The sequence below is a fragment of the Vidua chalybeata genome, chromosome 8 (genome assembly GCF_026979565.1).
Source record: "Vidua chalybeata isolate OUT-0048 chromosome 8, bVidCha1 merged haplotype, whole genome shotgun sequence".
Lineage (NCBI taxonomy): Eukaryota > Metazoa > Chordata > Aves > Passeriformes > Viduidae > Vidua > Vidua chalybeata.
Genome location: NC_071537.1, coordinates 20,114,913 through 20,126,946, shown reverse-complemented (window position 1 = coordinate 20,126,946; position 12,034 = coordinate 20,114,913).

Here is a 12,034-nt window from a genome sequence, read left to right as displayed (position 1 = left end):
GCACTTGGTGCACTTTAATCTTACATGTGGATAGAGGAAATGAGTTAATCTGCAGTTAAATATAGAGGTGGTGAAAGAGGTGGAAAGGGGAGGGGTTGACTCTAATCTCCCTTAGGTTGGGGTCAGTTGAGAGTAACCTCTGTATGTGGATGGTATTACTCTGGGCGAAGTCATATCTCACCTCTCTGGAGCTGACAGTATTAGCTAATGGAAAATGGTGACAAAGTGAGAATGTGCCCTGAGCTCTGGCATCACTGCAGTGCAGTTCTTTCTGATCACCATCTACATGTTGGTGACACCTTTTTTTTCCCTTTCAAGCAGTATCAAGTGAATTGTAGGGGCAGTCAAATGTGTGTTGCTGAATTACATCTTAAGGATCTGAGAGTGGATCAGCGTTGATCTACAAGCTTGGTTCTCTGTGATTGTTAAGAAGTACCATGACCTTGTTCCTTTCTATGTTTGTTTTCTGTTTATTCCTGACCTCAGTTTTGAGATGCAGATGTGGAAGAAACAGGGATGCCTGCTCTGCAGATATCTACTTCTGTTCTCCCTTTTTTGTGCAGATGTGCTCTTAAATTCTGTCATACTGAGAGCTGCCACTTTAACATTCTCTCCAGCTTCCTGCATGCCTTAATGGATATGTTTTGGGTGGAAGCCTGTATTAATGATTTGTATGTATTAGCTGCTTCTGGGCAGTTTTACTTCTGCAAAGTGCTGCTGGAATGCTGCCTGCTGGTATGCCCAAGCAGAAAGAGCCACACCTGAGCAAACGGGTGCTTTGCACCAGGCTAGCCCTGCTGCCTGTACCATGGAGGTGTATGCTGCCTACACTGTGTTGGAGATGAGGTGAAATGGATTTCATGGATTCATTTGGATTAATTTGGACAGGTAAAAGCAGTCTTTTGGGCATGGACTGAACAAAGCTGAAAGAGGAATTTTGGCAGCAACCTTTTGACTGAGGAGGCAGCTCGAGCTCATCTGTTCTGTGCTGGCAGTTTTTCTTGAAAGAGTTGAACCCAAGTAGTCCATGTAAGGAATTTGCATTTGGAGGTCACATACTATATAGGTCATGTTTGTTGAACAGTGGGTGAAGAAAGCCACAGGTTACATAAGCCCACTAAAATGAAAGGTCTGCCAGGCAGAAGAGTTCATTTGTATATTGAGAAAATCTAAGCCAATCTTGAGAAATCAGCATCTACCCTGAAATGTACTTGTGCCTCTTTTGTTGGCTTCACTGAAAATGACATGCTTTAGCAGGATTTGGCCTTGCAAGTAAATTAGTAACAGCATCACTGTTGTCTTTAGTATTTGTGTTAGCCCAAAGCAGTATTCTTTGAGTCATTCTAGTCCATAGGAACAGGCTGAACTCTTCCCATCTGCCCCTAAGCCGTCCATATTCAGAGCATAGAGGCAGTTTGATTTGTAAAATCTAATAAACTATCCAAGCCCCAGGGATATTAGAGATGGCTTATCAGTAAGTTTGATGATGATGATTATTATTACTACTACTACTATTAATAATAATTTTAGTTAGCTAAATATTATCAGAATTTGATCTTTGCTGTGCCAGCTGAGGATGCCATTTTTGCTGTGTTTGATACTTAAGCTAGAACTCTTGTGATGAAGTGGCTCAGGTAAGAAATTTTAAAAAGATCTGTTTATACCTTTCCTGAGCTGAATGTCAAGTCTTAGGACTTCCAGAGTGGAAGGGCATAACTATATCTGAGACCAAGTACAAGCATCAAATTAGCAAACAGTTGCTCAGTTTAAAGACAGGGACCCTTGTCTTCCCTTCCATGCTGCTTCTTGTTGCTTTACTGATGGTTGGCCTCACTTGGAGCTTTGCCAGCTAAAGGGTCTGTGTGAGCACTGTGTGATCAGCATTGAGAAAATAGATCAGCTTAATTTATTATCACTAGTTGCTCAGTTTAGCTTGGTGGATTTAGCTTTCTGTGGATTATGAAGTGCTCACTTGGACACCTCTGCTATGAGCACTGTAGGGAGTTGTAAGCTCCAGCAGGTGGGATGGTGACAAGTAGTTTTCGGTGAAAACGCTTTCAAAAGGTGGGTGTCAGTTTTCAGCCTTGGAGGCAGTATAGACCATGGAAAGAGCATTGTGCTAGGAAAGCTGGAGTCACAGTTTGTTCCTGGCACTGATTCTGGTGCGATCAGGTCAAATCACTCCTCATCCATGCATCTTTTTCCCCTTCATGTGTCTTGTCCATTTACATTCCTTGAAAAGGGACTGCCTATTCTTATGTGGACAATGGCAAATATAATGTTTTTATCCTACTAATCTTACAGAGCTACTTGAATTTGTTGTTTTCTAAATGGCCTTTAGATCTGGGTATTGTTTGTTGATCTTAGTTTCCAGCTCCTTACTTTTCCATTACAAAGCTGGTCCCACACTGATGTGTTTGATTATATTTTCATTGCCATTGTACTTGCTTTGATTTTGCAGCTCAGTGCCCAAAGCACAGGGGCTTGTACAAACAACATGATGAAGTCAAGCAGGGTCAGGCCCTTTCTCTTTTTACCTTGAAAACAATGTGAGACTCCTATGTTTCTTTTGCTTGGCACCTCCAGTTCTTGAACTGGAGGTTGTGTGTGTGTGTGCGCTGCCCTCCTGTTGTGTTCAGGTGTAAGATCACTTGGAGAGTGTTTTCCATTGCTGCCTAAGGGGTACTGGAAGCTGTGCTGTCTGCTTGGTTCTGTGTGAGCTCAGGCTGTGGAGTGTGGAAAATTACTGCAAGAATAGCAGCATGCTGAGCTGATGTTCGTGTCTACAATGGGTTAGTTGGGACTAGGTGTCCTTATCAGGGCTCTTAAGTGTATTTGTAGATTTGTCCTTCTGGATCATGTCTGGCCGCTGTCTTCATTAAGAAGTTTTCTCCTGTTTCTCACTTCTTCTTTTTGCTTTTGGCAGCATTCCTCCATAGGGATGTGGTTTGAGTGTGGTCTGTGTCCAACTCTTCTAAGATGTGCCTGGCTGTTGATCTTAAAAAGGGAGAAGAAGCAAGAGAGCTTGATTCTGCACTACCATAGTATTGTCAGCCAGTGTATCAGTCCTAAGCATGGAATAAAACAGCCTCCAGAAACATCTGTAAAACTGTAGACCTTACTACTTTTGTACTTTAGTCTCATTCCCATGGTGTTCCTGCTATTCCCTTCCCATGTCACTCTGAAAAGCCTCTTATACCAGGTTTAGGTACCAGGACAGACTGAGGCTGTTGCTCAATGCATCAGAACTACACAATCTGCAGTTTGCACTAAGCCACAGTGATTTATTTGTCTTTAAACTCAAAATGTGTCTAGAGTTAGGGAAACCCTTAGTTATAAAGTTTAAGGGGGGAAAAAAGAAGGAAGAAAATTCAAAACTCTGCAGTGAAACCTCTTTATTAGCAGTGTGGTGAGATTTTAGTTTAGTTTGGTTTAGTGGGGTTTTTTTGTTTTCTCTCCATTTTCTTGATTTTCTCACCTGCTGCATTCACTCAAAGTTCCTATGTGAAACTTGCTTTTTGTAGCTCACTGAGCAGCTCAGTTACCATTGGTGCCAGTTGCTGGCTTCTTATGCAGGCAGTATCCAAGTACCTTTTGTATTATTAGAAACTCTTTCATCAGACTTTGCTTCTGTGGTGGAAATCAAACTTTTAGAAATAGATAAAGCCAGCACACAGCTGACTACTAACAGAAGTAAAATTAAAATACGTTGAAAACTTCTTGGTATGGTGTCCTTTCTCTCTGACACTCTCAGCTCCCTAATTTTGCTGCCATTGACAGAAAGTGAAGTACTCCCACAGCACTGGGTATAAACTGAATCTTTCTGTGAGTCCTGCATAGATTTTTTTCAGCAAAAATAGCTTTTTATGGTCCTCCAGAAGCTAAAGGGGGCATATTTCTAAGGGGAAAGTTTGAATGTTTCACACACCAATCATAACTTTCCTCTGTATTCTCTTGTCCTGCTGAGCTCCCTGGCTATGTGCCAGGTTAGAGCCTTGTAACAATTCTCAGCACCAGAGACATTTCTGTCGTTTGGGTTTTGTGCCATTTATTCTCTCTCCTCCCACTTTCAATCTTGCTCTTAGTCCTTGTGATAGCAGTTCTCTGCTTTGGGCAGTGTTTGGTAGTTGGGACTCTGGCCAGCTTCAGTCTTTTGCCAACTCACAAGGACAAGGCAGGTTGGGAAAGCAAACAAACTGCAGTTAATGCCAGCAGGGCAGCTTCTTGTGTTGCAGGAAAACCAGGCTTGACCTTGCCACTGGAATATTAACTCTCTCTTGGTGTATACTCTGGACATCTTTATAGGAAATTTTCTTTCCAGTACTAGCTATAAGCCTTTCAAATGTGTGTCCTTTTGCTGATCCCTTTCTACTTGTTGGAGATGGAGAAACTATTAGACCACCCTCAGCAGAAAATTCTAATTTGTTTTAGCTTTTGTTTTCCTAGGACTCTTCTAGTTTTGTTGAAAAACTATCCTGGTTCTTCTAGACTCATTGCTTGAAATCTTCCTGGGTCTTTAAAGAAGTCTTGAGGCTTGTAAAAAAAATCATATTATTGGAGCTCTGTAAGCATGGTCTGAGATGGCTCCTATGCAAGGTCCTTGATACTCCTTATGTGTGCTTTTATCTCGGAGCATCACCTTCTGCTTTCTCTGTGTTGTGTTTTGCCCTGTGTGCACTGCCATGAGAATATCTGTCTGGTGAGGCTTACTGGCTTACAGGCTGGTTGTACAAGGCCCTTGGAGGTCCTGGTCCTGCATTGCTTGTTGAAAGAAATGTGACTTCACTCCCCTCAGAGCTGAATAAAACATATATGAGGATTTGTTCAGTCATCCAGCACAGGCATCAAACTTTGCAAGTTGGTCTCCTCAACCTCTTCTTAAAGTTCTTGAATACAGAGAAGTATGAGGAAGGTAGTATAGAAAAAAGTTGCACTGCCCTCTGGAAGAACCCCTCTGGAAGAACCCCTCTGTCCTCTCAGTACAGCAGGAGCTCAGGGTGACTGGCTGACTAGGCCAGCCTGATAAATGACATGATTAAGGATGAGGGTTGTCAATACTTACCTTATAAGTCAAACTGCAGAGGCATCTCACTACAGCGGACTGCTGTTAATGTTATTGAGTGAAACAATAAAGGTGCACAGCCGTCTATCAAATCTATGTCAGATCTTACCATTTAGACTTAACATTGGACTGGAGTTAAATAATTTCATTTAGTAAGCATCAATGCATGCAGAAAAGCAATAAATTTTTCTGTTTGAATTCTGCCTGTCTGTCTAGGTGTGCATCCTAACTAAGGAATTTGTCTGAATACAATCTAATGTGTGTATTTCTTAATATATATTTACTACCTAGCCTTCCTTCTTTATTCGTGGCAGTGGTGAGTTAGATTTCATGGTTGTTGTTATCCCTAGTTCCCAGCCCAGGCTCTGTATCAGCCAAGCCTATTCACACATCAGGGATAGCAGCATAGATGTGTGTTTACTTCTTCTTTTTGCATTTTGCAAACTAGTATACTAAATGAAGCTGAAATCAACAGCGATTTACATTGGTAAACAGACTGTAGGTTGTAAGGAGGTGTGAATATTTGTGCTATTCAGCTTTCCTTGCTGCTTGAGGGGGAATCTCTAAGAGAAAAGCAGGACAGCGGATGTGGTTTCAGCCTTCCCTGGAGACAGACATAAATATTGATTCTCATACAGAGGATGCTAGGATGCGGATCTGGGCAGACTGATGATTATACTGACTATGCTATGCTTCCTGCATGGTGAGCAGAGGTAATTGTTTCATCTAAAAGTAGCATTATTTCTATGAATGACTTATTGCTTTGGTACAGCCTTCTCTGTAGATGTGTTGGACAGCAGGACTAATGGCACTAATAAGCATTTTCATTCTCTTTGACTTTTGTAGGTATGAGCTGTTATGTAGCAGTTGGATCTAAAGAGAAGACAGAGTACAAGTCATTGTCAGAAGATCCTGTCCTAAGCTGGGCCTGAAAGTTCATCCAGCTGACTGATGTGAGTAGCCTGAAAGGGAGGGGAAGGAGCACATTACTGGGAGACTTCATCCTTACTTCAGGCACCAAAATCACAACTGTCTCTATCACTTGTAGTAAAGGAGTTTTCATCCTAGCAGCAGCCTACCTGGGCTGTGCAGCAGAAAGCTGTATGGTGCCAAGAGTACCACTGTATTACAGAGGCTTTTTTTTGTATGTGAACCAGTCAAAAGCTCCAGTTCTTGACGTGATTAAGGATGAGGGGTGTCAATACTTACCTTAGCATGACTAAGTACTTACAATCTCCAAATGCTACTTTTGTGGTGATTCATAGATGCATTAGATAAAATGTAGTCCCAGAAAGAATTAAATTCACCTTTGCCACCATCAGATGTGTTCCTATCTGTGTTTGTGCCATAATGTTTGCTATCTGCATTTGTTACATCCTCCTTGTTTATTATCTGCATTTGTGACATCCCTTTTTGTTTATTTTGATGCTAGTGCTAGTAAATATTCTGTGCCTTATTCCGGGTCAGAAACAGATGGAGGTGGTGGGATTTTGGAATTTCCTTTAGGACGACTATTCTAGGGAGCCTGTTTGTGATCAGGAAGGCAAAGGTCAAAACAGCAGTTATCAAAGACTGAATTTCTGGCTTTACAGAAATTACACATACAATTCTTTTTGGCTACTTCTTTCTTTACCTGGTGTTGTCTCTATGCCAGAGTCACATCCATACTGACATTATGGTTCTCAAGGGTTGCTTATGTCTGTTTCCTTTGGGGATACACAACCCTTCCAGTGAGGCTGTATCGGTCTCTTGCATGCTGAACATGCAGAGGCTGTTGTTAGCAGATGGTACTGTCTTTTATGAATTACTTCTCTCTAAGGAATTAAAGTTCAAGCTGTTGGAGAGGAAGCTGGAGAAACTTTTGGGATGTATGAAGCCAAATTTTATGTCATTCTCCTACTACTGCCTAATGAACAAAATCACATTGACCCCACTGTTGAACTGGCACAATGGGCTGTTTTACACTTGGCCTGAATGTGAGCCTGTACTTAGCCTGCGAAAGGGATGGAAGCTCCCTCCCCTCCGTGTGACTGCTTTAGAGGGAAGAGAATGTGATATTTGGTTCTCTTCCAGGCAGAAATTCGCAGTCAGGCATTGATCTGGAAAAAGAACATCTCCAAGAAGCCTTGATTCTTATAGACATGCCTGGGAGTCACTGTGCCTCATGCTTGTGCTGTGGCTGACCTGTGTCATCAGCCAAGTGATGACATCTGCATTTCTTTCTTCCCTTATTTGTGATGCCTGCTTAGTCCTACTGGCTGTCATGTGGCATCAAGGCATAACACATCTGTTCTTCAGGGAGCTCCTAGCATTGAGTACCAGGGCCTGAATAGCCCATATGGGAGTTTGAAGGAGAACAACCTTCTTTTTAGCCCCTATTCCAGCTTAGCTGGAGCCCTAAATGGCCCTTTTTACATTACCTTTTTTATGTGAGAGAAAAATGAATACTACATCAGTCCAGTATGCATTGATCTGCAATGCAAAACAGTTCCAGGGCTGTCAAGATGGACCAAAGGCACAGAAGGGGAAGGAAAATATCTAGGCAGTACACCATGAAACAAAGTTAATCTGTGAAAGTACAGTGGATATATATTGACTGAATCTTCTGTTGTCATAGATGAGGGAGTCAAAGCATGGAAAATGCTACAGTAGGTCCAAGGCTCAATAACTGAGAAAAAGTGCCCTTAGTGCATACACAGAACTGTTGGAGAGTTGCTAAAGAGTTAAAGATATTCTTACTAATGGCCAGATTTCCCAGAGCCTGCTGGTCAATAGCTGCTGCCTTATTCAGTTCTGGAATTTGTTGCTTTGAGTGAATGCTGAAGGTTATTCAGACAAGCTGCTGTAAGGTGTAACAAGTCTTCTTTCACAACTTTCCCTTGGGTCAGAGCAGAATGTCTTCTAGAGGAAGGTGTTGCCCAGAATGTAATTTTGGTTTCAGCTGGTTGATCACACCACCTCCACACTGGCTCTGCCCACTGTAATAGAGGTTTAAATGATGCAGCACTGTGCCAGAAACCAGAGCGGTAACAGTGAGAGTGAATTTAAAGCAATCAGGAAAATGGAGTTTTCATTTTTTCCATTGAATTTTTGGGAACAGATGGAGCATTGATGAGGCAGAGATTCTGGAAGGGACAGTGTGTTTCAAACGTTTTCCTTAATGTCTTCCCAATCTGCTTATACATTCATAGCTCATGCCTGCTTGGCACAGGGCAGTTAGTTTAGGATGTGAAAATTTCAACACCCCCAGGCTTCCAGAGGTGGATGTTCCCCAAGGCCTGTTTAGCTGTGTTTTTTGGGCTATGGAACTTTTGATGCAAAGGTCTGTGGGAGCAGCTCATGGCCTGATGGGCAGTTTCTTTGTTTACTTCATTCCAAGTCACTGAAACGAAGGATCTGGTCTTTCTGGACAGAGACAATGACCCCAGAGCATCTTAACTGAGCACTGTACTGATTCTATTAGAATCAGTCCTGTCTTTTCTGAACGGCCGATGTGTTTTCTTTGGGGTTTTGTTTTTCTTATTTTTTTTTCTTAAATCTGATTAGAGGCCAAGAAGAATCTAATCAAAGCCCAGCAGTGCACTGAGCAGCAGTCATTATCATTATTTAGTCATCCAGTTGCTGTTTCTTTGCTGTGACAAGAAATGGTTGTGTTGTTGGCAGCGGGGGGATGAGGGAAGATCAGCTTTTCTCTTCTTCCTCTTGGAGAGGTTTAAGCACTTTTCCTCTCAATACACGTATACCAAAGCGTTGCTCTTTGAAGGCAGATTTAAAGTAAGGCCTTCAAAACTCTGTCACAGTTTACAGGAGAGAAACCAAAACAAGGGGGAATTTAAACCATCATTAACTCCTAAAGGAAATGACTTTCAGCTGTGAACTGTGAAATATGATTACTCTCTTATTAGCTTTCATAGTTACAAATGTAACTGGCCAGCTGGCCAAGTTAGAATCTAAGTTTCTCCTCAGCCTGGTGTTTTGGGCTGGATTTATGCTTTTTAATGACACACACATCAAATACATTTGACAGAACTGCTGGGACTTAGTTTCTGTGAATGCCGAGGTATGTCTCCTGGACCACATGTTGCTTCTTTTGGCTCTGTAGTTCTGTTCCTGGAGAACAGAAGATCAGCTGTGGGTAGCCTGATTTGATATTAATTTGTCTTTAGCACTTAGGGTGCAGGAAAAAGCATTGCAAGAAAATGCTGAGATGGAGAGAGAGCACAGTTTAAATTTTCTTTTCTGCTTGTACAAGTTCCCTTCTTTACTGCACTTCTGTATCTCCTTTTTCACTCTCAGCAACTTAGCAAATCACTGTCCCTGGAAGAGGCAGTAAACTCAGGTGCTGGCACAGAGATTATTCTAGTATCTGAGTATTTTGGATCTAAAGAAAAATGAGAGAACTTTGCAAAACTCAATTTCTTTCTGTGTCATATAGGAGGTGATTTTTGTTCTGACACTACCTTAAGGTTAATTTAAGCTCTATAGCACAGAGGTTAAGAGCAGTGGTAAACAGCTGGTGCCTTTATAGAAGCTTTTAATACTGATTGGAGTTGTATTCTGTTGCCTTCACAGTCAACAGTGCCTTTCATTGACTGAGGCGCTGGTTGGGTCAGTAAGCACAGCTCTGGCCTAAACTAAACTTAGGAAATGCCTTTGTCCTTTTGTAGTAGAGGAGCATAAGCCTGGGCTCTCCTGCCACAAGCAATCCTGTGATCATTGAGTATAATCCTTGTGTCCCACACCCCAGTTTGGCACATATGCCACAAATCCCAGCATGCAAGTTTTGCTTCCATTTTGCCTGAGAGTATGTGGGAGCAGAGGGTACAAAGGGCTGGAGATGCTTATGTGTAGGTGAGGATGCATGCTTTGTCAATCACATTCTGTAACATTCTGCCATTCATTTCCTAGGACTTTCCTTAGAGTAAACATAGCCAAGTTTTTCCCTTATAGTGTTGCAGTTAGCAGGTCCTGAATTCCACAAAATTGCTTGAACCAGGGTCACCAGCTATTCTAGGAAGAGGAGCAAGGTTATACTTTCTTTTATGCATGGGAGTTAAAATAGGTCAACAGATCAGTAGGAGCTGGAAAAAATGTTCTACTCAGGTGCCTGCTAAACAGCTGATCACTCCCTGCTTGTGCTGGTGTAAGAGAGTCTGTCCACCTCCCATGGAGTTCTGCAGTCAGAAGACAACAGCAGCAGGTGCCATGCCTCTACTGAAGTTTCCCTTAAGATGCTGTAGATCCTGAGTGCTGGTAAACTGTGATCCAACCAGGTGAAATTTCATTCTTTTTTAAATGGGGCATCACCAATCTCCAGTACAACCCTAATTGTCAACACCCAAAAGGAACACTAGGACAGTTCTTCAATCTTCAGCAAGGAAGACAAATTTTGCATTTGCTTTTCTCAGCCAGTTGAGAAAAATTTTTAGCTCTTTGTTTTGTATTATCTGCTATTCTCTCTCTATGCTTAGCAAGTTATGTGCTTTCACTGGATTGGTACTTACCTTGTTTTTACAAGGACCTCTTGCAGGCCCTTAACTTGTGTCCTGAAGACTTGCTCTTACTGACAGATTAAGTTCCTATCTAGAGCTCTTAAAAGACCTGTATATCTTTCCAAAGAATTTTTCTCAGTCTCTGGTGACAGTCTGAACCCCTCATGTCATGTAGACTCAGCTGGAAGTGCTTCCTGAGTCCTTGTGCAGCTGGAAGGATCAGGAGCAGCCTGGCAGATTGTAGGGGCTGCTGATGACGGTATTTCATTCTGCGGTGGTGCTGCTTCCCTTGTTTCAGCTGGGCAGGACTGAGCTGCAGAATTCAGCCTCAGGTCAAGGGGGTCCATGTGTTGGGAGCTTTGGGGCAAGGTGGGGCTCATCTTTTATAGCAGGGAAGGTGCTGTCATACTATCCTAACCACAACCTGGGTGGCTGTTTTGTAACAAAGCAGGGCAAGGATGTTGGGTGAATGAGTTTGTGTTCATTGACAGTACTGGGTGGAACTCTGGCAGCAACGTGTTATTTTGGCTGAGTTTTGTTTTGCAATTCAAACCCTGGAACTGAACTAAAAGCACTAGCATGATGTAAGTTTGTTTGCCTTCCTCCTCCATCTGCAGAATGAAGTAACTTCAATCACTTTTGTTTAGCATTTCCCAGATCTATGAAAAGTACCTCCTTTTCTAAACTGCATGTCACTGCACCTCCGCCTTCTTCTGGTAGCTGGAAAACCTAGTCCCATAGCATATTGGGGTGGCATAAAAGAACTAGTATAGCTGTGTGATATTTACCAAAATAAAAAAGCCATCATGGATTGGGCAACAAAACTTTCCAGGGTAGCTTATAACTGGTAAAATTACTCCCTCTGGTGAAAGCAGGTTTGTCCAGTTGCTACAAGAGCAGGCATCCAGAATATCCTAGAACCAGCATCTACTTCTGTTATGCCAAAGACTTCCTTTGTTGAGAAAATTAATTTGTTCCTTTTTGCTATTTCCTTCCGCCACCATGGTGAAGTTATCTTTCACAAAGACATGGTATTATGGAGAAAAACACAGCAGAGATTGTGCAGCAGCAGATGCCAGGAAAACTGCAGTGCACAGTACATTAGTACAGTAGGTTGATGGTAAAACATCAACATTTCATAATGCTTTTTATCATGCACTCAGGGTTGACTAGAAACAGCCAAGCTTTGTGGCCCTGCAGCCAGGCAAAGCTTGCTGATCTTCATCCAGGCGGAATTTTGTGAAAATTCTATTTTCCATTCAAGTGGTGGTTTGCAACAGATACTCCTCCCTCCTTGCCAAGCTGTTTGAAGGTCCTCTAAGCTAGTTTCTGCAAAGACCAAGAATGTTTCAAACCTCATCTTGATCTGACCATCCTAACTTTGGACTTGAGCCAACTTCTGGATCCTTCCTTACTTTGCCTCTCCCTAGATGTCATGCTTTCATTCACTAGCTGTTATTTTTACAGTATGTTTTTTTTA